A 24,552-nucleotide genomic window follows, 5' to 3' on the forward strand; every position below is an offset into this window, starting at 1 on the left:
CAACGTAATATATACAGGGCATCCTATCAAATGTTGACGAGCTTATTGTCTAGCGAGATAATATGCCAAATGCAGGCGGGAGCAAAGATATTCCCCCCCATCAGATTTCCAAAGCCAATCACAATGGGTGACTCTGACACTCAAATATTGTCCAATGGCTGATAACCATTATTCAGTAAGTACTTTTAGTGTAAACATTTTAAATGCTCTCTTTCAAGCTGCAAGTGATAAATATAACCATCTTTAGGAACACTGCTTCAAAGACAGCATTAGGTGTAAGAAAGAATTTTCACAGCGGGTTGAGCGCACCGCTGTGAAGCTGTCCGCAGCCTCTGCGGTGCTGGTTTGATTCCCAGCCAGCCAGGGAGGGAGCAACCCACAGGCAGACCTCTCCTGCACACCCGCTGCTCCCCTCAGCAGTGCTTTCGGTCCGTCTGCCTGTTCTGCTCCCCGCTCTGTCTCTGGAGAATCCTCTCACCCTTCCTCGCCTCGGGCCTGTACCCTATTATATAAATAAAAAATAAATCTTTAAAAAATTTTAAATTAAATGAGAGCAGGGAGGCTTATGTCAGCTTTAAGTAACAAAAGAAATGAAACTTACAGCATACAACTCGTGCATCTGGAAGGTTACCTGCAGGGGCAATCCATGGGTTGCCTGATTCTCAAATTCCAAATAAGCTTACGACTGAGGAGGTCTCTCTGCCAGTGCAGTGTTCTCAACCGCTCGGATAAACCAGGGATGCTCTCCGCTGCTTACTTCCAATAATCTTCTTCCAATGATCTTCTTAGGGCAAGGTTTTTAAAACCAATACTCCAAGCAAACCCAACAGCAAAGGTTGCCTGATCAGAATGGAGTCTACCAGGCTTCCCACCCCAACAGTTTCTAAGGACTCTTAACACTCCTGCTCATGCTCACAGTGACTGGTCTATGGTTTGTTTATCAAAGAAAAACCTTTCTAGGATTCTTCTTCTACAGCTCCCATAGGGGTTATTCTTTAGGTTTAACAATGTTCTCCCAAAACACAGCAGATGTCGAGATGAATAAGAACTCAGCATTTAAACAGGTGTCAGCATATAAGACTAGGCCATGTGACCCCAAAGCTGAAGGAATCCTTCCAGGATGAATGGCTTGAGAAGAGGCCTAGACAAAATAGGGCCCATCCAAAACAACCATAGAATTGGTACTGGGGAGCAACATAGACCCAAATTCTAGTCCTAACTAGAGGCCCCTGTACTTGCTGTGTGATTCTGGACAAGTTACTTAACTTCTCTGACCCTCGGTTTCCTCATTCGAAACTACAGTTGCTAATTCTACAGTAAGTCCTCATTTGGAGTGCTGAGAGGTCCTTGGAAACTGAGACGTTAAGTGAAGTGAAATATAACAAAAGCGGCTCCTTGAACAAGGTCATTTTCTTCAGTATCAGCTGGGACTCTTTTTTCCTCATCAATATTACAGCACAATGACAGCTACCACATGCCAGAATCTACCACCCATAGGTGATGTTAGGTGCAAAGAAGGAACAGTGCCCAGCCATTCCCCAAAATGACATAATATTATTCATACTGTTATCACCTGCCTGTTGTTTTCTGCTTCACAAAAAGCATGATGAGAAACGTCAAAGGAGACGTGAGCAGTCCCGAACGATGTCCTTTCAACCACCTAATTTCTCAGACCCTTCGTTTCATAAACTCACATCGTCTATGGCCCTGTTTGGGGGGAAGTGGAGAAGTCCTCCTTTTGAGATGAGACCCTCGAGGCCCAGAGTTGTGCAATGATGTGCCCAACAACACACATAATAACAGAATAAATAAAGGTAAGAAGTGAAAGCCCCAGGAGGGGAAGTCAGGCCTCTCCATCACCCCGACTACCATCAACCCATCAAACCCGACTGCTCCTGAACCCCCGAGCATCTCTCTGATGGACGGTGTCTCGCGGACATTTCACACCATGTGATGAACATTTTAAGGAGTTTGTATGTAACCTTGTACATAATCTTGAGGTGCTCTGAAATTCACATGCAAGGGTATTCACATCCATGTAGGTTTCCAATCTTCTTTTAATGATATTTATTTTTAACTTGGGATTTAAAGTTGACAAAGACCTTAATGAATAGGCAGGTCACAGGGAGCTGTCTGTCCATGGCTCGTTAGCTCCTGAAGTTAATGCTTCTCACGGGGACGAGAGTCAGCCAAAGGACAGAGCTCCAGGCAGAGCGGAAAAACGTCCCTCCAGCCCACAGATCACTGCTAACTGCCTGGGCTTCAAGTGGCAAATCTTGTAAGATGCTCCCCAGCTTATCCTAGAGCCACATACTAGTTAACCCTTATGTTCTATCAGTCAACAGTGTCGACAATTACTGGGTGCTTATTATGTGCCAGAGAGTCGAGACCGTGCAATCCTCACAACGACCACAGCTCATCAAATCGATCCTAATAATGTAAGACACACCGTTATTGTATGTACAAAAGTAAGGACGTCATTGTCTCCTATAACAATAGGATCCCAAGGGTTATAAGATACAAGTTTCTCCAGAAATGTTAAGATGAGACAAACTGTACTGTCTTGAAACAGTGTTGCTGAAATGTGGACACTGCCCCATTGTACAGGTAAAGAAACTGAGGTGCAAGGAGAGTGAACATAACTTGCCCAAGATGAAAGAACCGTTAAGTCTGGTCACCTTCACAAGGCAGTAAACGCCAATTTCCCAGCAGCCACATGATCATCCAAGGCACTGGGCAGAGACAGGACACCAGGTGCTCCCCCAACTCCACTACGAGCACACTAACTGTGGCCATTCTCTGAATATCTTTGAACCTGACCTTTTCATGTTCAAAGACGGTGCTGTGCTAAATTCTCTAACAAACTACTGCTACTCTTCTGGGAAAAGCAACATGGCATGATGGAAAAAGCTTGTTTTATAATCAGAAAGTCCTAGATTAAAATTTTTTTTTTTTTTTTTTTTAAATAGAGGCATGCTTTATTTATTTATTTATTTATTTAGTTTGTTTGTTTATACATGCACTGGGTACAGTCAGAAGCGCGGGAGGGTGAGAGAATTCACCAGAGCCAGAGCAGGGAGCAGAACAGGCAGAAGGACCGAAGTACACTGCTGAGGGGAGCAGTGGGCGGCAGGAGAGCTCTGCGCACCATGTGGGACCCTCCTCCGGTGACCGGGGAGCAGCCGGGGATCGAACCGGCGCCGCAGAGGCCGCGGGCAGCTTCGCAACCCAGCGCTCAACCACTGCGCCACCGGGGAGGCCCTAGATTAAAATTTTTACTTTATCCTCTAACCAGCTCCTGCCCCTGGGTGAGGTATGGACCACTCTGGAGAGGACATGTGTGCAAGGGAAAAGGTAGTACTTGGCAGAGGTGGAATTCAACAAATGCTCTTTTTCCACATTAGCCTTCTTCTATCTTGGAATAAAATCAAAGAACAGGGCCGCCCTGGTGGCGCAAGCGGTTAAGTCTCAGCACTATAAAGCTACTGGCAGCCACTGCAGCATGAGTTCAATCCCAGCCTGGGAGCTGATCCACATGGTGCAGCAGACCTCTCCTGCCTCGCCGGCTGCTCCCCTCAGCAGTGCATCCCAGTAGATCTTCCTGTTCTACTCCCCACTTTATCTATGGTGAGTCCTCTCACTTCAACCCCACACCCCTCACCGCCCTGCACCTTTGGCCTATACACCAGCTCTTGTATGCATAAATAAGATAAATCTTTATTTTTGAAAAAATCAAAGAACAAACATTCCCTGAGACCTCAACAATTTCCAAGGGATACATTCAAGTGAGAATAAGGATCAGACAGGTTAAAGTGGGCCCTGAGGGGAACTCAAGCAAAGAAAATAACCTGGAAGCACCAGGAAGACGGGACTATGTTTCATGAGCTTCCAAACTTTTGAATAAATGAATTGATGGGGGCGGGGGGAAAAAAAAGAACCTAAAATGATTAAAAAAGAGAGAGAGAGAGAGAGACACTGGTCAACAGATATGGGGATGATGATAGTTTTATACCAAGCCTGACACAGAAAACCAGTCTTTGAAGACTCCATTTGCTACCAAAGGTAATCTGCGGCAGAAGACTGTCCCATTGCTCTGTTCTGTCTTTACGTTAACTAATATTCTGTGCATTTCTTCCCTTTCTTTCTCAAAAACGTCAAAAATCCTCAGGAGGTGAGCACTGTGGACTGGAGGGAAGGCGCGTCACAAGACTCCCAGAAACAAGCTGTCCACCCCTCTTACCCCCTTCACCATATAGCCACGATGCTACCCAGTTTCTGGCACACAGCCTACTCTGAATAAAAATTACCTGACTGACTATTTTTTGACTCTGTGCAATTTCTTTTTGACCCAAACTCCAGAATATCCTATCCATTATGAAAAGCCCAATCTTGCCTGCTTCTTCTCCAGATGCAATCGAAAAACGTCTGATAACCCACAGTAAGACTGGTGTCCCCTGCGTCTCTAATTCACTCACATCTTGACACTCTACTCCCTCCTCAAACCTCCAACAAAGCCCAGCACACTCAGCCAAACAAACCCCTGCAACTACCCTCTTCCCTCATCTGTCCCAGCCGTTGGGTTACCAGTTGCCTCAATGACCACCACCTTCTGATGTGAATCAGTTTGTTAAAACAGTCTCCCTCCTCCCAAGCACAGCACCTGTTCCTGGAGGTACATGTAAAGACAAGCTGAGTGCACCCAGAGTTTTCCACAAGCTGCCCGCCCCCCCCCACTTCAACCCTTCACTGTTGCTCCCAGAAAGAGGTCTGTGTGAAAGAAACTGTATGGCAAAAATCCCCCTCTATCTCCATCTCGTCTGAAGGCTGGATTGTTTTCTGTAAATTTAGACCAAGGACCAATTTTTTAAGTATTTAAGAGAATACTGAAATAGCTTAAGGGCTGGGTAAGAACTAACAGAAATGGCAGATTCACTGTTCAATACCCCCTGAGGTAAACTTCACTGTGCCCTCAACTCTAAACCCACAAACCTAGACCCCTCAAACTCTCCCTAGGCCAGAGTTCAAGCATCACTTGCCCCTTCATTTTGCCTTACAGTTTCCAAATAAAAGTCACAACTGCTTCCATTCCAGCTTACACCTTGCCCCTGAAAGGATTCCTTTGCATCCTTTGATGACAATCATCAAGACATGCAAGAGGGTCCCTTTCAACTACTCTTGTGCATAGCAGACATGGTGGCAAGACCTGAGACTTCAAACATAATGTGGCACCACCCTTGCCTTCAAGGGGCCCATGCTTTCCCTTCAACTCTGCATAAATATCCCTCCCTAACAAATGCTGGCCAGGATGTGGAGAAAAAGGAACTCTCCTACACTGCTGGTGGGAGTGCAAACTGGTCCAACCACTATGGAAAGCTGTCTGGAGGTTCCTCAAACCACTGAAAACAGAGCTTCCACATAACCCAGCAATTCCACTGCTAGGAATCTACCCAAAGGACACAAAAACATCAATTCAGAAGGATACCTGCACCCCTATGCTTACTGCAGCACTATTCTCAATAGAGAAGATATGGAAACAACCCAAATGCACAAAAGATTATGCTTTCAGGGAGTATGCTCAGTGAAATAAGTCAGAAAGAAAAAGAAAAACATGGGTGGTTTCACTTATAGGCAGAATGTAGGGGAATCAAATAAGGGACTAGGAAAAAAAATAATAAATTAAAAAACAAGGCATTAACAGGCAACTATTATTAATCAGAGACACTGCAGGGGAGGGGGAATGAGAAGGATCAAACAGGGGAGGGAATGTGCTCTCACCCAAGGGACTATGGTGATGGTGCAGGGGTGAATTGCTGGTGGGAATTTACGGGGACTACATCAGAGAGGAGAAAGCATGCACTGCACAAAAGCAAGAACGATGTAAAATATGTATAAAATAAAACAAAACGAAAAGCCAAAAAAAAATAAATAAAATAAATAAAAAAGCATCCCTCCCCGTGCAGTGTCTACACATCCGTAGTGACAAAGTACTTCCCAGCTCTGGTGAAAGAGCGAGGGTGGAAACAGACTTTGCCCTCACACTGGATGCCTGTAACCATAACAACGGATGCTTTAAGTAACCATCAACCCACTGAGGGGCTAAGTTTTCCAAAAAGCCATTTCCAACGGCCTGAGCCTGGCGTTCCGGGCAGGGCGCGCGGTGCCAATGAACTCGGCGCGTCGCTCCTTCCCCGGCCCCCCTTCCCCCGCGTGCGCCCCGGCGGCGGCACCTGGCCTGCGGCGCCGCGCTCCGGGACCCGGCCCCTGGCCGCGCTTAGGCCTCAGCTCAATGTCACCAGTTCGCCTCCCGCTCCCCCGGGTCCGGGCGCGCCGCCATCCCCGGGGCACCCCGACTTCAGGAGTTGGAGGAAACCCCCCGGGGCGCAGGCAGCCCCCGACCGCCGCGCGCAAAAGTAACCGCGGCTCCCACTTGCCGGCACCTCGCGACGCGGGCTGGGGGCGGCGGGGCCGGGGCCCATTCCAGGGGCGCCAGTTGTTTTCCTCCAGTTCGCGCGCGGACGGGGCCCCCGGCCGGAGCCCGCAGCCCGCAGCCCGGCGCGGGGACCGCCGCGGGCACCTCCGGCCGCGCGAGCCCCAACTGCCCCCCGCCGCCCCGAGGGCTCGCGGGGGCGCCCGGGGGCGTCGAGGGGGGCGGGCGCCCCGTCCACGCTCGGGCCTCGCCGCGGGGCGGGGCCCCGAGGCCCGACCCCGCGCCCGCCGCGCCAACCGCCGCCGGCCGGACCCGGACCCGGACCCGCACCCCGCGGGGTCGCGGCGGCCCCGCCGGGCCTTCCCCGCGGCGCCCCCGCCGGCCGCCGGGCGCGGCGCGCTCACCCCGGCCCGCCGGCTGCCTCATCGTACTGCGCCGGCGTCCGCGCTCCGCAGCCGCCGCGGCCCCGGCTCCCGCTCCCGCTCCGGCTCGGGCGCCCGCCGCCGTCCCGCCGCCGCCCGCCCCCGGGCACCGGCCGCCCCGCCCCGCCGGCCGCCCCGCCCCGCCGCGGCCCGCGCCGCCGCCACCAACCAGAGGGCGGCAGGGGCGGGGCCGGCGCACGCCAGGCCCTGCCAATCCAGCCCCGACCCGCCGAGGAGCGGCCGTGGAAATGGGCGGGCGATTGGTCAGGCCTGTTAAAGGGCCCGCCGCCCACCCGACTGGGCAGGGGGCGGAGGCGGGGTTCTCTGCGGGAGTCTGGGGGCGCGGAGTTTCTCTTCTGTTGCAACCCGGGTGCTGCGCTTTCGCCAGCGTTTGGCACGTATTAATTTCCTCTTCCCTGCACCCCGGCAACAAGTGGAGACAGAATGTGCTACTGTCGGTGATAAATGGAAACTAGGAGAACCAGTCTCCTGGGCAGGGCAAGTGCCCCCAAATTCTGGGTTTGAGAGGGGCTAGCAGACGCTTCTGGCCCCGTCCAGACCCAGAAATTGGCTTAAAAAGACACGTTCCCAGCTTCCCTCAGGAGGTGCTTCCCCTTCTGACCCGAGCAGACTGTTGCTAGTTCTCAAGAGTTGGCACTCACTTGTGTAAACGACTCATTTTAGAGACGCAGCAGCTGAGGTCCCCGAGGTTTTGTGCCTTCGAGAGGCTTGTTCTCGGGAGGATGAGCTTCCTGCCGAGGCCCCTTTTACTTTCATCATCTGTGAAGCTGAGGCGTCAGGCGGAAGCACTAGCACCCGCGGAGAGTTCCCTCTGCTCACCCCCACTGCCCTACCCGAGCGCCTTCTCCATCACTGGTTTCCAACTTCAGCGTCAGATCTCCCTGGAGAATTATAACACGGTTAGTTAGAGCCGATAATTCCCTATGTCTGGGGAGGAGCAGGGGAAAATATGCATTTTCAACTCTCCCCCTAGGTGATTCCGATGCTGATTGCACAAGAGCCACATTCAGGAGCATATTTGGAGACTGTCCTAGTATTGGAATTTTAGTTCAACTGCCAACATTACGACTTTTTTTTTTTTTAATTCTCAAAATCAATAATATGGTTGGGAGACTTTCTAGTTCCCTAAATAGGTCAGGCTAGCAGCTGAGTTTGGAGAGCACCGGGCCTGGATGAAGCAACAAGGCAGTCTAGTTCTCCGGGTCTGCACAATGCTTACATAGCTTAATGGCAAACACACCCTTCCTCATTAATATCACCAGGCTCAGTCATAACCCTGGGAGGGTGACTTGCTTTGTTCCAAAGCCATCAAGCAACGCCCAAACTCCCAGCCACATTCCTCTCCCCTTTTTGCCTTGTAGACACAATAACACAGAAGCCATGGCCCTTGAACTTGAAGGTCAGTTCCCTTCCACTGGAGCCCTTCTATGTAGGAGTAGCCTCCAGAGAGCAACCCCTTTAATGCTGTGATATATGAAGGGTGCTGCCTCATCAGCGTAAAGTCCCTGGGGTGCCGACATCACCTCCTGGGAGCTCTACTGGCCTCTCCTTGGCCTTCCCCAGAGGAAAGGAAGTTGTGTCTCAACAGGAGAGGGCTACAGTTGCAGTTATCTGGAAATATGCCAGAAGGGCAGTTATCTGTAGCGGAAAGAGCCCAAAGCTCTTCACCATATTTATGAACCCCACCTGGGGTAGGGGTTGGGGTGGGGGGCTCTGAAGCTGCACCACAGCAAGAGTGCCAGACAAGAGTCCTTGGAAGCCGGCAGTGTGCCTCTCTGAGCCATCTCCCTCCTTGTGCACGCCAAGACCTACATAATATTGTAACAGAGTGGTCCCCAGGAAAGGGGGAGGTTCCATGTTCCCTGCCCCACCCAAGGGAGGGTGGAGCTGAGCAGGAAGAGGAGAAGCTGCAGAAGAGACTGAGGAAGGAAGCAGGATGGAGCAAGGAGACCTGGAGGAGGCGCATGGAGCCTAGAGACACGTGAAGAAACTGCGCTTGTCTTTTGGTCGTGGACTGGGTGACACAGATGTGGGTGAGACCCGTGGGGAGGTGACAATGGCAGCTTTTATCTGGATGTTGATTTTGCTCTTTTCCTTCCGGGCTTGTCTGGTTGTTTGTGACCCTTTTCTGTGGGTCCCCACTGGAAGATGCTTTAGACTTGTGGCAGGCTTTGGGGCCTTGCTCTGGGCCAGTCCCATATGGATGGACTTTTACCCACGAGGGGATGGGTAACTTTGGGTGCTTCATTTAGAAACTAGACTTTTTGCCTTACCTGTGTTGTTTCCTAGTTTAATTAAAGTTCCTTCCCATTAAAGTCTCATATGTTTTGTGTTGATGCGGCGGATGGCAGAACCCATTTAGAATAGGCAGGTTTGCGGGGTTTTGGGCTGCCCCTCTCCCTGTCCTATAACAATATGACATGAATTAATACTTTATCCATCTACCTCAAACCAATAAGATCCAGGAGGACCTGAAGGAGCTCTTTTTTTTTTTTTTTGAAAAGTGAAGGATTTTGGATGCTTTGATCAATAAATAAACATATAATACCACTAAAATATTCATACTACTAAGTGGTTACTCTGTACCAAATACTGTGTCAAGGTCTCTGCCCATATTCATTCACTGAAACCTTCCAGTGACCCTGTGTGGTAGATATGATTGGATGTCTCCAAAATCAGAAGAAACAGTTAAAAAGAGCCAGCATTCTTGACCCTGAGGACCAGTCCTCCTGACTGCTGCCGGAAACAGGATGCATCAATTCAAAAGGCAAATGAAGCAAATAACATTAATCTTCACCAAAAGACAGAACACAGGAGCACTGCCTTGGAATCGAAGTCCCATTGCACTAACTTTCCATCTGCTTGACCGTGAAAACCTTACGTCATTAAAGCTCTTTGAGCCTCAGATTGCTCATCTATACAATGGGAATGATAATAGATTCTAACCTGACTTGCTGGCATGCAAATTTAATCAAAAAACGTTTGTGGTCAGAATGGGGGGGCTGCAATTGTATGGGGAATATAAAAATAAAATTTATTATTTAAAAAAAAAAAGTTTGTGAATGTGTAACAGGGTGGTCCCCAGGGAAAGGGAAGGTTCAGTTTCCTCGCCCCAAGGAAGGGTGGAGCTGAGCAGGAAGGAGGGGCAGGTGGAGGGGAGATTGGGAGAAGGGAAGAAGGATGGAGAGCCAGAAGGAGACCTGGAAGAGGCATGTGGAGCAGAGAGGCACATGAAGAAGCTGTGCTTGTGTTCTAGGGCAGGGAGGGGGCACCCCAGATCCCCCAAACCTGCCCACTGTAAATAGGTTCTGCCATGTGCCGCATCAAGACAAAACATATAAGACCTTTAATGGAAAGGAACTTTAATACAATTAGTAAGCAATACAGAAAAGACAATATTGTTTCTAAATCAAGCACCCAAAGTTACCCATCCTCTCGTGGGTAAAAGTCCACCCCAATGGGATTGGCCCAGAGCAAGGCTAGAGAGCTGCCACAAGTCTAAAGCACCTACAGGAGGGGATCCAAAGAGTCAGAAACAATCAGACAAGTTTGGGAAGAAAAGAGCAAAATCAAAACCAAGATAAAAGCTGCCATTGTTAACCTCCCCCCAGGTCTCTCACCCACATCTGTGTCACCCAGTCCAGGACCAAAAGGCAAGCGCAGTTTCTTCACGTGTCTCTAGGCTCCATGTGCCTCCTCCAGGTCTCCTCATTGCTCTCCATCCTGCTTCCCTCCGTCCTTGGTCTCCCTAGCTCCCTGCTTCTTCTTCATTCTACTCAGCTTCACTCTCCTGGGGTAGGGCAGGGAACCTGGAATTTCCCCTTTTCCTGGGGACCACGCTGTTACACTTGCTTCATGGCCCCAGACTTGTACCAGGGACTTGGGGAACATGGACAAAGACAATTGGAACAGATGTGGGTGAGAGACCCATGGGGAGCTTAACAATGGCAGCTTTTTGTTTTTTAAGATTTTATTTATGCATACAAGAGCTGGGGTACAGGACAACTTTTTATTTATTTATACATACAAGAGCTGGGGTACAGGACAGAGATGTGGGGGGGGGTGAGGGGATCCACCAGAGAGAGTGGGGAACAGAACAGGCAGACTGACTGAAATACACTGCTGAGGGGAGCAGCGGACAAGGCAGGAGAGGTCTGCTGCACCATGTGGGTTTTTCCCTGGCCGGCTAGGGATGGAACTCATGCTGCAGAGGCTGCAGATTGCTTCATAGTGCGGTGCTTAACCCCTTGCGCCACCAGGGAGGCCCAACAATGGCAGTTTTTGACTTGATTTTGGTTTTGTTTTTTTCCTTCCAGACTTGTCTGGCCATTTCTGAGCCTTTCCTATGGGCCCCCACCAGAAGGTGCTTTAGACTTGAGGCAAACTGTGCTCGCTTCGGCAGCACATATACTAAAAAACTAGACTTGAGGCAAACTTTTGGGCCTTAGCAGTCCTGCTTTGGAACAACCCTGTTTGGCTGTTTGGGTGTTTGCCCATGAGGGAATGGGTAACTTTGGGTGCTTAATTTAAAAACTTTATTCTTTTTCTTGTCTTTGTTGCACACTAATTATATATTAAAGTTCCTTTCCATTAAAGGTCTTACACACTGGAGTATGTTTTGTCTTGATGTGGTAGATGGTAAAATCTACTTAGAGCAGGCAGGTTTGGGGGTGCTGAGGTGCCCCTCACCCTGCCTAGTAACAAATATATGTAGTTTGAACTCACGAAATAGCTGTTATAGAGCTACAGCATGTAAAAAGTGAACAAAAGTTTTTAACTCTGGCCCAAGTCACTATTCCAGCATCTATTCCCCACCCCAGTCTCTCTCACAATCCAGGCTTCATCCGAAGCCTCCATAGGTACTGGCATACCTGAATTATTCCCAATTATAGTCATTCAAGACAATCCCTATTTTCTCTAAACAAACAAAAAAGTGCTCTAAGATTTTTAATTGCATTTTTTGACAGTACATTGCATTTTTAGAGGGAGAAATGGTTAAGAAGCACACACACACACAAAAGTTGATCCACTTGTAGACCATGTAAAAAAGGTCAAGGATCCATGTGCTGCACTATTAATGAGCGATTATGGAGGGCTCGGGTGTGCCAGGGGGTGTGCTGAGCACTGGGAATGGAGATGAATATACTAGTAACACAGAAAGGTGTAAGGAAGAAGGTGGACTTGGCACCAGATCTAGCAGTTGGCACCAGATCTAGTCTGACAAGTTGTCAGACTATTATAGGCATCCACAAAGGTAAGCTAGGAGCTCTAGGGCACAGAATAGCAGGTAGAACTTCTGGGGGACCCCAATAAGGTTTTAGGGTGGCCAGATGAAGGCCATTAAGAGAAACCAGAAAAGTGACTAACATCCAAATGAGAATGTTACCCAAACCAAAGGAAGAGAGATTGGAGGAGGGAATGGTATCAAAAGATCAAGTTAGAGGGCTGAGAAGGGGCCATTTCATTTAGAAATTAGATTAGTGGAGTCAGGACCGCCCTCCTGGTGCAGCGGCTAAAGTCACAGCACTATTAAGCTATTGCCAGCCAGTGCAGCATGAGTTCAATCCCTGGCCAAGGAGCTGACCCACATGGTGCAGCAGACCTCTCCTATCTCTGGTGAATACTCTCACCCCCCACACCTCTTGCCTACACCCCAATTCGTATATGCATAAATCTTAAAAAAAAAAAAAAAAAGATTAGTGGGGTTGTTAGGGGGAAAAGGATGTCACTGCTCCGCAACAGGGTCACTGACAAAGCAGGGTAGGTGGAGCCAGAAATGCAGAGGCTCCTTTGCTGAGCTGGGCTGAGCAGAAATGCTAAGAGAATGGGAGGGGCAGGAGGGGACTCATAGGCCCATAGGACCAGGAGGGCCTCCGGGATGGGGAGTTTCTGTGGGCAGGAAGAGAGTGTCCCTTGCACTGCTCTAAACTGATGTGAGCAAGAATGGCTGTGGGTATGGATTATTCATAGGTGGAGGGCAGGAAGTAGAGGAAATCCCTGCCTGTGTTTTCTTAGCCTTATTGTAAGAAGAAAAGTCACCTCTTGAGCATGTGCAGGGAGGTGATAACCAGGGGCTTTAAGAGAAAAGCCACTGACAATGACAGAGGAAGCTTTTAGACTGAGAGGGAGAATTCTGGGCAGCCCTGAGGGCCCATGCATTTGCGGGGACCCCAGGACTGCTGAGCTGATCAGATGGTTGTCCAGGACTCAGCATTGGGGCCCAGGTGTGGAGAATCTAGTCAGCAGTTTATAGGATCAGAAATAGGGGATACCATTTTGGGATACTGACAACAGAGGGTTGAGGATGGTCGCAGGTGGTGTGGTAGATGGAGATAGGAAATTCAAGGAGGAGGAGACAAATGTGAGAAAATACATGGGGGGAGGAGAAGAGAACCAGATAACATGTTTGTTCAGAGTGGGGTGGAAGGGACAAGGGCTTCACAGAACCATCCTAAGTGATGCTAGGGTCAGGTGCGGTCAGAGAACTGGAGTTCTTGGGTCTGCTCTGGTGGCACAGCAGTTGAGTGCTGGGCTGTAAGGCTGCCCGCAGCCTCTGCAGCGCTGGTTCGTTCCCCAGGGCCAATGGCAAGGGTCCCACAAAAAAAAAAAAGAAAAAGAGAACTGGAGTTCCTGAAGATGTTCCACTCCTGGGCTCTCCCTGGCCCTTGCTCCTTGTGGAGATGACCAGAGACTGGGCAACCTCTAACAATGTCTGTTCTCTCAGCACCATCACCTGGGTGACTCCCTGGGATAAGGGCTGGAAAAGAGCCCTAATCAGATGGCGCCCCGCCACCGCCAACACAGGAGTCTCTGTGGGAAGCATTACTTGAGGGGAGCCTTCAGGGGCTTGCGAGATGCCTCAGCCAGTGAGCAGATGCACCCGTGGAGAATTCCCAGCCACCATGGAGCAACAGACAGCAGGTGATGTCAATTATTTACTTTGCTCATTAGCACATGAGACCTGAGTTATTAAATATAAATGCCTCAAAGCTCTGTCATTTGAGGGCCAATGGGGGGTCAGGGGGACAGTGACTTCTAATTGCTATGGTGCAAAGCCGGAATGGAATTTCTAGGGGGAGAGAAATTTCTCTGTGCCTTGCCTCTCAAGGGCCTTTGGATGTGCCACACAGAATGAACGCCGCCACAGCTGATGCTCCCCTCTTTCCCTGCAACCTTGACTTCACTCGCCATCCTTGCTGCCTTCCAAGGACAAATCCCTTTGCTCTGCTCCAGCACGGGGAATTCAATCTCCAGCTGGCCTGGAATCCAGGGGTGGAGGGTGAGCAGTGCAGCAAGGGTCCCTGCCCCTCCAGTAATAGGAGGGAAGGCTCAGCTGGCCATCTAACAACACACACATCCACCTAGACCTGGGGGAAGGTTGTGTTTGCTTCATTTTTTAATCTTGAAAAGGAGATTTATATACCCGGATACAGAGTAGCTGGAAGCAAGTGGGAAATGTCAGCTCTCAACCAGATGCTTAAACAGAATTGTAAATGGAAACAGAATTCTAGCCCTTGCCATTTCTACGCGCCGCTCTCCTCAGTATCTCTGTGACCTACCTCTGGTGAGAGTTTAGACAAAGAAAATATTTGAATGTTTGGCCAGCGCTCCCCAAAAAGCAGCACTTGAGACAAAAACTCACAGGTGATTCCATTTGGCAGGAGTGTGAGCCCAGGGACATCTCTGAGAGATGCTCAGGGACCAAAGCCAGGTTGAGGGGAGAGGAGTTTGAATGTGTCTTTGTGGTGTGGCCACCTTCCTGTCTGCTTGATGTGGAGAACCTGGGATGCTTAGGGGAACCCTAGAGCCTGGGGGAACTCAGGACCCACTATCTGGGGTGGTGTGGGGAGGGGAAAGCATTTGTCCATTGGTTTCTGCCCCCAATGGCAAAAGGCTCTGCAGAGGCATGAGTCTTACTCCCAGGATGAATGGGCCTGGCCAACACCGAGTGGGTGTGGACAACGAGCAGGGAGGCTGGAGAGGTGCCCACGGAGGACCTGATGCAAGAAATGGAGCTGGCATGAGTATTCATAGGCTGGCCAGGACGGCAGTGGCTGGAAGCCTCAAGTGGTACCTAAAAGGGTCCTGATACCAAGACCATTTTCAAAAAGAGGGATCTGAAATAACCCTAAATTAGGCTGGAAGATGGAAGATTTAAAATGTCTTTGAACATTGTTTTACCATTTTTTTTTTTTTTTTAGAAAAGCAGCATCAGAATGGAGGTTTTAGAGTCACTTGGGCCTGGGTTCTGGTTTCATTTCATAATTTTTGAGTCATATAACCTCGGAGAAGTTATTGACTCTCCTGGGCCACAGTTTCCTCTTTTGTAAATCAGAGATATCAATTTCATAGGTTATGGGAAAGATGAAGTGTATGTGTAAAATGCCTGGCATAGCGTTTTTATGTACTAGGTGGCCAAGTAATGGAAGCTGCTGTTTTTCAGTTTGGGAAAAATCACTGACCGTGGAGATTAATACTTTTGGGGAGAGAATGGGATGAAATGCTTAAACCTCAAAAACAGAAGTGAGGGCCTCCCTGGTGGCACAAGGGGTTAAGTTGCAGCGCTGTGAAGCAATCCGCAGCCACTGCAGCAAGAGTTCAATCCCCGGCCAGGGAAGTGACCCACATGGTGCCTCAGACCTCTCCTGTCTCGCCTGCTGCTCCCCTCAGCAGTGTGTTTCAGTCCATCTGCCTGTTCTGCTCCCCACTCTGTCTCTGGTGAGTCCTCTCACCCCCACACCTCTGGCCTATACCACAATTCTCATGTGCATAAATTAATAAAAATAAATCTTAAAAAAAAAAAAAAACACAAACATGGAAGGAAAAAAACTCATTTTCTTACCATCTATTAATAATGGTCAACATTTTGTTTGCTTCCCTTCCACTATTTTTAAAAGCATCCTTCATCTGTCTGTTATTTTTCATTATGTACGATGTCCTTATTTAAAATTTAACATTGCAACACAACGAGCAGCAATATAGGCTAAGGGAAAGGACAGAGTCAAAGGGTCTAACTATTAATCTCAGTTCTGCTACTATTCACTGTATGACTTTGGGCATTTATTTACCTTTTATGGGCTTAGGGTTTGTCATCTGTATAATGAAATGAGAGTCACATCCATTCTCTTCGAGTTTTCTGTGTGGTCCTCTAGACTGTAAACTCCATGAGCAGAAACCCCCTTCTGATTGGTCCTGTGCTAAGTTCCCAGCCCCTGGCTCTGGTGGATTAAAGATGCCTCAGAGTCACAGCCATCCCCTCACCCAGAGATGGAGTTTATTTCCCTACCTCTTGATACCTACGGGAGGCCTGAGTGGTAGCCAGCCTCCAGGTGGTCCCAGGATCCTCACATCCTTGTCCTCTCCTGCCATGAATTGGACCTGGTCTGTGTGAGGAGTGAGTACAGAGGATGACATCTGACTTCTGAGGCTACTTTGGTCCCTGGTGTCACTCACTCTGGGGGCCTCCAGCCAGCATGTGGTGAGGACATGCAACACAGAACTGAGTCCTCCTGCCACCTCTGTGAGTGAACCACCTTAGAGACTGGTCCCCCAGGCCAGGTCAAGCCTTCAGATGAGTGCAGCTCTAGAAAACATTTCCACTGCAATCTCACAAGATGCCCCAAAACTGCCCAGCAAAACTGTTCCAGTATCTGCACCGAAACTGAGAGATCACATCATTGAAGCCACCACTGAGGGGATTTTTTTGTTATGCTGCTGTAGGTAACTAATACATCCCGTGACTAGTTTTGGGCAATAGAATGCAATAGAAGTGATCCTCAGGGACCTCTGAGCCCTGGCCTCAGAAGGGCACTGACAGCTCCACTTCATGGCTCTTGGAGTCAGTCTGTGTTATGAGCAACCCGAGCTGCATGGCAAGGTCATGCAGAAGAGAACTGAAGCAGGAGAAAGGCCTAGCTCAGCTCCCGGCTCCCAGTTGGCACCCGCCTCCCTCCCTGTGAGTGAGCCTGCTTGGAGGTTCCAGCTGGGTCTCACCCCAGGTGACCAGAGCCTCAGCCATCACTACTGGGACCAAAAAACCGCACAGCTGAGCTCAGTCAACTCACAGCCATGTAAGGGATGATAAAATGGCTGCTGTGCTAAGCTTCTAAGTTTGGGGGTGCTATGTCATGCAGCAATGTTTAACCAAAACATTGGCCTGCACCTGGCACATAATTGGTTGTTGAGAAATGTCTGGTGAGTAAATGGATGAGCTGTGTTGAACCTGTGTCTCCTCTTCTATAAATTACAGAGGTTAGGCCAAACCCTGCCTCACACTGTCTCCATCTGGATCTTGTTTCATGCTGTTTACCTGCTTGCCTGCCACACGGCCCCACTTTATGCTTGCGGGAAGATTCCAGTGCCCGTACCATCTCTCTGAGCCCCGCCCTAGTTCCTTCTTTTTCTTTCTCTGGCACTCAGACACTGAAGGCACCTGGTCCTCGGGAAGAGTCCCTGGAGATTTCAATCACAGGGTGGCCTAATGTGGAAAGAAAGACTAGCATAGCCCCCGGCCCCCGGCCCCCGCCCCCCTATTATGGGCAGCACCTGCCTGCTTTGACCAGAGGAAACCGGGAACACTCCCAGCAGGTCCCAGGGCCACACAGGGAAAGAGCAAAACTCACACAGATCATGTTGCCCACCTACCCTTCCTCAAGGCCTTCTCTTGTTTGCCACCAAAGTATAGTGATTTTTTCAGTAGTTCTACAGCCATTTGGGGCAACAGAGCTCTGTCATTCCCATAAAATCAGAACAAACGCAAAGGGCCAGAGAAGTAGAGCAGGTGGCCTGCAGTCACTGAGCACACCCAGCTTCCTGGTGGACCTGGAGCTGCCCCATCCATTTCCCAACCCACACCCCCCTCAATCTCCCCATCAGCCTGAGTAGCCATGGTGTGACCCACTTACATGATTATCCAGAAGAGCAAGCGGCCCTTCCTGATGATAAGTCATCCGCTGGTCATCAGCATGGCCATAATTAGTAAGGCCTCTCTCATTAAGTCCCAGGTGTTTGTCCTCAAATTCTGAATGCCACCCGGTTTCTAAAGGCTGGGGGTGGGTCAGTCATGTATCCAGCTGAATAATGATTGATCATCTCATCTTCTCGGTGGCCTGCAAGGCCTCAGACACAGCCCTGCCCTCAAGAAGCCTGCAGGCCAGGGACCAAGCAGGCTAGTGACCTCTGCTTTGTGCAAGTCAGGAGTATCATTTACCCAGCTCTGGCTCATACAGTGGAGGAGCAAACACAGGGCCCCACCACCACCCCGTGCTCCACCTGGACCCCTCTGTCTGCTTGTTCTCTGGAGGGTGCCTCATTCTTATCTGATGTTAAAATTCCTCAAAATGGGCTCCTGGGCTCAGTCCACTCCCATCTTAGCCAATGGCATCACCACCCACATACTTGCTCCTGTCAGCAGCAGTGGGTTCTCCTGGATTCCACCCTTTCCTGTCACATCCAGGCTCCCAGCGAGTCCTGTTCTGGGTACATGGAGCGGCCTTGTCCACTCTGTCAGCCTCTCCCAGTCTGCACAGCCCCGGCGGGGCTCACCTGGCCTCTGCACCCCTCGCTCACGGCTCCCGCTTTATACTGCCTCCCATGCGCCTCTAACCCTGCCAGCAAGGCCGCCCTTTCCAGAGTTAGTGCTTTTGCTCACCCTCGGGCACTGCTATGGTGCTTTCTCCAGAGGCCAGCCTTGCCCTGCACTGAGCTGCTAACCCGTCTCCTCTTTCCCTGGCATCCCCACCAGAGAGATGCCATCTTCCCAGCACCAAGTCTCGGGGTGTTTGTACGCATGCTCTGCTTTCTCCATGGCCCTCGCAAGGCCTCAGTTCTGGTGTGGGGAGTTTACTCTTGTGCCCTTCCCTCTCCCTCCTTCATGGTTTCTTCCTCAACATACGAACACGCTGTAATCTCCCTCTTCAGAGAAGTCTCCTTGCCGCCAGACTCCTTCCTGCCAGAGCCTCTGCTCTGCTTTCCTTAAAACAGTTCTCTTGGGCCTCCCTGGTGGCGCAAGGGTTTAAGCACCGCACTATGAAGCAATCCGCAGCCTCTGCAGCACGAGTTCCAACCCCAGCCGGCCAGGGAGCAACCCACATGGCACAAGAGACCTCTCCTGTCTCGCCCACTGCTCCCCTCAGCATTGTGTTTCAGTAGATCTGCCTGTTCTGTTCCCCACTCTGTCTCTGGTGAATCCTCTCATCCCCCTCCCCCCTCCCACCCCCACTGCATCTCTGACCTGCACCCCAGCTCTTGTATGCATAAATAAATCTTTTTAAAAAAAGTTTATTTAAAAAAACAAGTTCTCATCCTCATTCTACAGAGTGGCTCCCACCTGCACCCCCAAAACTGCTCTCGTTGAATCCAGGGTCAATTTCCTGTTTTTCTTGACCCTTACTCAATCCTTTCTAAACATGGACTGGCTGCCGCTCAGCAACCCCAAACCTTGCTCCCTCAGTCTGCTTTTTTCATGCCCTCTAGGCCTTGGGGGGACAGTAGCAGCTGTGCCTCCCAGGGCCCCAATTCTGTGGGCTGTTTCTTTTCCAGCAGATGGGACTCCAGGTGCGACCTCCATCTGCCTGCTGATGCCAGGATGTGTGAGTGGGGTGTGGGCCAAGGCAGGCCCCAGGGTGTCACCAAACAATGTCCCCGGAGCCTGTTTCCTTCCAGCTCCATGCAGACTGAGCACATGGACGTGGAGAGAGACGGGATCCCATGGGCCTGCTCAGCTTCCATGATTGCTGTTCTGATGGTCTTTGGGACACAGAAAAGTTGGGCACCAAACAATCATATTGGCCCTCAGCTGCAAGGGCCTGTGTGTGGTGGAAGGCCAGGAAGGAGGTACCCGGGGTGGGGAAGCAAACTGTGGAGATGACCTGCTGGCCAGAGCTCTGAAGGATGTGACAGCCAGGGCTGGGCTGGTGTCCCTTGAGGCCCCAGTAATGCTGCCACAGCATCTCCGTGACCTTTTCCAGAGCACAACTCCAGGATTCATGTCTCTGCTATCACTGGGTTAGCATTGATGCTGACTGAGGACCCCAGGAAGAGCTTGAAAGCTCCCTCCCTTTTCTCCCTCTCTGCAGTTCAATCGATGTCAGATCCCAACCTTCACCATCAATACTCCCTCCTTTTCCTCAGGCCTCTGCATCTGCACCAGACTCCTCGAGCCCTGCCACCAGGCAACCCACTGCCATCGGCCCCGGGTTATAAACGCCAGTGGCCTAGATCCCTCTGGCCCCGTGAATCTCCGTTGGGAGCCTTGTCAAAAGGGGGCTGCAAGAGACTGTGAGCTCATGGGGAGTGGGGATCTGGTCTCGCCCTCTCCTTTGCAAGAGCAGACCCATCAGAAGCCTTCTACATCCACCAAGAGGCCATCATGGCCCTCTCTGGCCTCCTGGCCCAGGAGATGGCCCTCAGCATTCCCTTGTCCTCAGCTCTGACAGACGCGTGCTCTCTCCAGCTGGCACTGGAAAGGTCTAGACTGACCCCAGGCTTGTCTTCCAGAAGAGAAATTCCTATGCAGGAAAAGTTCCTGTAGCTGAGTTGAGATATTTTTAGGCTGGAAGCCGCTGGGTTGAGCCAGAGTTGTTCTCACTCCACAGTGACAGACAGCATTTCTCAGCCTCAGGAGCTTCAGATTGACAAGTCCCACCCAGGGAATAGAGCAGCACCCAGAGGAACAAGAGGTGCTGCTCTCCAGTGTATCCTGGTGGGGGAAGTTTCAAAGGCCAAGGGTAAGTACCCAAATCCTTCCCCTGCACAGTGCAGGGAGGGCGGTGATGCCAAGGACTCTTCACCCAGCATCCTCCAAACCTAATCAAACCTGCAGTAAAGGTGTTTGTTTAAGGGAGTCAGCTCTTTGCCTTAGAGGTTTTACTTCCTAAGACACCTGGAGTGTATACGGAGGAGCAGAAATTCCTATTTCTTTGGCCAAGTCAGGAAACAAGAAGGGAGAAGAGGTGTGCTGAGTTTTGCTTTCTGTTAGGACTTTTAGAGGCAGAAAACTGCAAAGGGGGTGCTGTGCTTTCGAGATCTTTCCTTAGCCTCCTCTTTTCGGTTCACCACGATGGGGACCAGCTGCCTGGAGTATGGCGTGATAGGCCCAAGCCTGGGTGCTGATGTGGTGAGTCAGCCAGGTGAGGCCTGGGAGGACAGGAGGGGTGATGTGAGTAGAATCAGAGGTGTGTGTGCACCTGCATGTGCTTGTGCATGTGTGTACACGCACATGTGCATGTGTGCAAGTGACAAGAGGTAGAACTCTTTCTTCTTGATGCCATGACCTACCCCAGGAAACAGTCTTCAAAGTCTCAAAGCTCACCTGTGCAGAAAACAAAATAGTGCACTTTAAATTTTTTAAGTGGTAGGTAGGGGAGTTTCCTCATTATAAAGGGGAACACTGGACATTTCCAGAAATTTATGATAGCCCGCATGAAACTACAAGTGGAAAGTGTATGCAAGAAATTGCCTTAAGGGTATGGATTATAATTCAGAAAGAAGATTCTCAGAAAAGAATGAAGACCAACCAGATCTCTAAGATTCTTTCCGGCTCTAAATCCTTTCTAAAACTATTTAAAAATAAATATCTTAACAAAGTCAATTGATATGTTTTGGCTTTAGGGAGAATTTACCTCTTGTTTGATGGGAAGAGCTGAACAAAACTGTTCTAGGAAGTTACCCCTTTTTTCCTGCCTTTTGCACTAATTAGGCAGAATAGGAATTATTGGCTGGCTTCTCTTGATTTTTATAAGATTATAATATTTTTATAGCTATGGTTTAGACTATTTTATTATAAAAAACTCCAAACATATATACACAAATGGAGAAAATAGCATAATCAACCCGTATCCCCACAACCGGCTTTACTCAACCAGCAACACATGTCTATTCTTTTCCATTAATTCCCTCCTCCTCCCTCAACTGGATTATTTTCAGGTAAATTATAGATAATATTGCATTTGTAAATACTGCACTACGTGTCACTAGGAAAGGATCTTTAAACAGACAATCAGAAACTGTTAGCATACCCAGGAAAATGAACAATTCCTTAATGTCATAAAATACCCAGCCAGAGTTCACGTTTTTCTGAATTGCATTTTTTTTTTGCTGCTGTGTTTTTGTTTTTGTTTTTGTTTTTTAAGAGATTTATTTATTTATACAAGAAGCGGGGTACAGGCCAGATCCGCGGCCTGTACCCAGAGCAGGGAACAGAACAGACAGACTGACGAAATACACTGCTGAGGAGAGCAGCGGGCGAGACAGGAGAGGTCTGCGGCGCCATGTGGGACCCTCACCAGCTGGCCGGGATTGAACCGGCGCTGCAGAGGCTGCAGACAGCTTCACAGTGCCGCGCGGGCTCAACTGCCTGTGCCGCCAGGGGAGGGCCCTGCTGTGTTTTTATCAAGAACCTCAAAAACATGAAGGCTTGGTAAAATTCACTTTTGGAAATATTTCCTGACTCCAGAGAAGTCTTTATACACAAAGTTGTCTGCACCTTCATTTGTGACTGTGATTCTGGACAATGACATCAACCAGGTGACCAGGTGATCTCAGAAAGCAGTGACGCAGAAGACTCACTTGTAATTAACCATTCCCTATCAAGCCTTCTGGAAGCATCACCTTTCTTACTCACAGGTAAACGACCTGGTACCCACTGCAGTGGAGAGCAGTCCGGCTGTGAAGATGACCAAGCAAAAATACAGGTAAAACTTAGGCCTTGTTTCCATTGAGTCTCAATATGTGATCACTGTGCCACGCACAGCAATAAATGGGTTTGTGAAGAAGTAAAACCTAGAAAGCTATTATACCAAGTCTGAAATGATTGAATAATGATCTTACCATAGAATTGGGGCTATGTGAGGAAAATGTGTCTCCTGTTGATACAGCAAAATAACAGTTTGTGGAGTGGTGACTCCCCTTCCCCCGCTCAATTTTACTTTTGTAAAAAAAAAAAAAATGCAAGACCCTTGTGGAAGCTGAAAATTGCTGGATAGGGGGGAAAATTAAGATCTTATCAATTAAGGAGACAGTTTTGAGATTGAGTCCACAGTGCCAACCGCCATTGGGCAAGAAGCCTGTTTGCACCACCTTGTGGTCAAACTAAGAAACTACCCTTAGACAAAAATCCAAGGGTGAAGCTCAGCTCCCCTAAGGAGCGTAAATGTCATACTGGGTCACCTACCGAGGGACTTCCAATCTATTTCAGTCCATCGACCCGGGGGTATCCTGAAGAACCTGTCATTGTCTTTGGGTAAGAAACAAGGTTCAAGGATTTCATATGACTAAGTAGCCTATTATACATACACATTCCCCACAGAATCCACGAACTACAAGTGAATTTACTGGACTGCACCCCTGTGAGGGTGAGACCTTGGTCTCTTTCTCCACTCTTAGCCCAGTTCCTACAAACAAAATGTGCTAATAAATGCCTAGCAGGGGCCTCCCTGGTGGCGCCAGGGATTAGGATGCAGCCTATAAAAGCTGTCCGTAGCCTCTGCGGCATGAGTTCCATCCCCTGCTGGCCGGGAGGCAACACACATGGCGCCGCAGGCCTCTCCTGGCTCACCCACTGCTCCGCTCAGCAGTGTGCTTTGGTCAATCTGCCTGGTCTGCTCCCCACTCTGTCCCTGGTGAATCCTCTCACCCCCTAAGCCTCTGGCCTGTACCCCAGCTCTTACATGCATAAATCTTATTTTGTTTTTTTTTTTAAAAAAGGTGATTTCAACTGTTTAAAAATAATAAATGCCTAGCAAAAAGAATGTGCTAATAAATTTATTAAATGACTGAGTAAATAAAATTAGCTTCCTGAATTATTTACCCAACTCTTGGGCGCTTAATTAGTGAGCCTGGTGAAGTAAGCTGATAAAGAAGTTTCTGGATAGGTAAGCCTGACCTGAAGCACTCCCTGGAAAGATGGCCAGCTGACTCATAAGGAAGACCCCTGTCTACCCTGCACCCCCTTGTCAGGAACACCAGAGCTCCTGGGGGAGACAGCCACTGGGGCTTCGCAGTGCTTTTTGGGGGCTAGGGCAGCTAGTTTTCAAGACAGAGACCTGGAAAAGAGAGTTTCACAAAGGGAGTGTTCAGAAATCTTCACAGGGTCCCCTTCAAGTCATTGGCTGAGTACTAACCAGAACAACTAATGGCAAAGATGACCAGAAGCCAGGAGACAGCCACGTAACAGGAGCAAAGAGAATAGTCCTTGCAGGAGTAGTCATGTTCCCACCAGCGGAGGACCTTGTAAGTCATGGGGACTTTTGTATTCTCCCCCTTGTGAGTGGGGAAAAAATAAACCCTTGACTAAGTATTTCTTAGTCTTGTCTAACCAGTCTCAATAACAAACCTTGAAACGATAAAAGTGTTCCCAAAAGCTTAACTGTGTTCCAGAACATGGCTCAACTATATTCACTGGAATACCACAAAATCCAGCAGCTAACAAAGTAAAATTCACAAAATCTGTGTAATATTCAGGGTCCCAGAACAGGAGAGAAACCACACGGTCACTTGAACAAGGAAAGTTTGATAGTGATTAACTGTAAATGTGGATTAATGCCAAAGAATTTCCTAGGATGAGGGCAAGACCCAACGCTGGAATTCAAGCTTCTCTGAAGAAGAGCTGGCCCACAGTTGCTGGACAAGATGGAAACTCCCATCGGGGTGCAGGCTAGTCAATGTGGTGGGCAGACAACTATG

General features: G+C 49.4%; 1 protein-coding gene across 3 annotated transcripts in view; it reads right to left on the minus strand.

The window, feature by feature from the left end:
• Positions 1–6,889, minus strand: part of TEX2 (testis expressed 2) — a 98,983-nt gene extending 92,094 nt beyond the window's left edge. For 2 of the 3 annotated variants that reach the window (XM_037494481.2, XM_054688911.1), the window contains exon 1: positions 6,832–6,889. The gene's annotated coding sequence lies outside the window, so the exon portion shown is untranslated. Of the gene's footprint in view, positions 1–6,437; positions 6,468–6,831 lie in introns of those variants that run through there. The other variant, XM_054688910.1, reaches the window with a different exon arrangement.
• Positions 6,890–24,552: the final 17,663 nt, after the last annotated feature.

The sequence above is a fragment of the Talpa occidentalis genome, unplaced genomic scaffold, assembly GCF_014898055.3.
Source record: "Talpa occidentalis isolate TD23 unplaced genomic scaffold, MPIMG_talOcc4v2.1 talOcc4.7, whole genome shotgun sequence".
Taxonomy (NCBI): Eukaryota; Metazoa; Chordata; class Mammalia; order Eulipotyphla; family Talpidae; genus Talpa; species Talpa occidentalis.